Source organism: Heterodontus francisci, chromosome 1 (genome assembly GCF_036365525.1).
Source record: "Heterodontus francisci isolate sHetFra1 chromosome 1, sHetFra1.hap1, whole genome shotgun sequence".
NCBI lineage: Eukaryota > Metazoa > Chordata > Chondrichthyes > Heterodontiformes > Heterodontidae > Heterodontus > Heterodontus francisci.
The window spans coordinates 45,346,479-45,348,499 of NC_090371.1; positions in this window are offsets into that span (position 1 = coordinate 45,346,479).

Here is a 2,021-nt window from a genome sequence, read left to right on the forward strand (position 1 = left end):
ATGCTTCAGCCTTATCTTTCGCACTGATGTGCTGGGTTTCCCCATCATTGAGGATGGGGATATTTGTGGAGCCACCTCCTCCAGTGAGTTGTTTAATTGTCCACCACCATTCACAGCTGGATGTGGCAGGACTGCAGAGCTCAGATCTGATCCGTTGGTTATGGGATCAATTCTGCTGCTGCTGATGGCCCACAGCGCCTCATGGATGCCCAGTTTTGCATTGCTAGATCTGTTTGAAACCTATCCCATTTAGCAGGGTGGTAGTGCCACACAACACGATGGACAGTATCCTCATTGTGAAGGCGGGACTTCTTCTCCACAAGGACTGTGCGGTGGTCACTCCTTCCAATACAGTCATGGACAGAAGCATCTGCGGCAGGCAGATTGGTGAGGACGAGGTCAAGTATGTTTTTCTCTCTTGTTGGTTCCCTCACCACCTAGCGCATACCCAGTCGAGCAGCTATGTCCTTTAGGACTCGGCCAGCTCGGACAGTAGTGGTGCTACCGAGCCACTCTTGGTGATGGACATTGAAGTCCTCCACCCAGAGTACATTTTGTGCCCTTGCCACCCTCAGTGATTCCTCCAAGTGGTGTTCAACATGGAGGAGTACTGAGTCATCAGCTGAGGGAGGGCGGTAGGTGGTAATCAGTAGGAGGTTACCTTGGCCATGTTTGACCTGAGACTTCATGAGGTCCGGAGTCGATGTTGAGGACTTCCAGGGCAACTCCCTCCCTACTGTATACCACTGTGCCACAACCTCTGGTGGGTCTGTCCTGCCGGTGGGACAGGACATACCCGGGGATGGTGATGGCAGTGTCTGGGACATTGTCTGTCAGGTATGATTCGGTGAGTATGACTATGTCAGGCTGTTGCTTGACTAGTCTGTGGGACAGCTCTCCCAACTTTGGCACAAGCCCCCAGATGTTAGAAAGGAGGACTTTGCAGGGTCGACAGGGCTGGGTTTGTCCTTGTCGTTTCCGGTGCCTAGGTCGATGCCGGGTGGTCCGTTCGGTTTCATTCCTTTTTATTGACTTCGAAGCCGTTAGGTACAACTGAGTGGCTTGCTAGGCCTTTCAGAGGGCATGTAAGAGTCAACGACATTGTTGTGGGTCTGGAGTCACATGTAGGCCAGACCAGGTAAGGATGGCAGATTTCCTTCCCTAAAGGACATTAGTGAACCAGTTGGGTTTTTACAACAATCGACAATGGTTTCATGGTCATCATTAGACCGGCTTTTAATTCCAGATTTATTAATTAAATTCAAATTCCACCTTCTGCTGTGGTGGGATTCAAACCCATGTCCCCAGAGAAATACCCTAGGTTTAGTTTAGTTTAGAGATACAGCACTGAAACAGGCCCTTCGGCCCACCGAGTCTGTGCCGACCATCAACCACCCATTTATACTAATCCTACACTAATCCCATATTCCTACCACATCCCCACATGTCCCTATATTTCCCTACCACCTACCTATACTAGGGGCAATTTATAATGGCCAATTTACCTACCAACCTGCAAGTCTTTTGGCTTGTGGGAGGAAACCGGAGCACCCGGAGAAAACCCACGCAGACACAGGGAGAACTTGCAAACTCCACACAGGCAGTGCCCAGAATTGAACCCGGGTCGCTGGAGCTGTGAGGCTGCAGTGCTAACCACTGGGCCACTGTGCTGCCCCTCTGGGTTACCATTCTAGTGATAATACCACCACGCCACTGCCTATCCTGACCTCATTACAGCCTTGGTTCAAACTTGGTTCAGCTGAACTCAAGAAGTGAGGTGAGAGTGACTGCCCTTGACATCAAGGCAGAATTTGACCGAGTATGGCATCAAGGAGCCCTAGCAAAACTGGAGTCAATGGGAATCAGGGGGAAAACTCTCTGCTGGTTGGAGAGTGCAAAGGAAGATGGCTGCAGTTGTTGGAGGTCAAACATCTGAGCTCTAGGACATCACTGCAGGAGTTCCTCAGGGTAGTGTCCTAGGCCCAAGCATCATCAGCTGCTTCATCAATGACCTTCCTTCA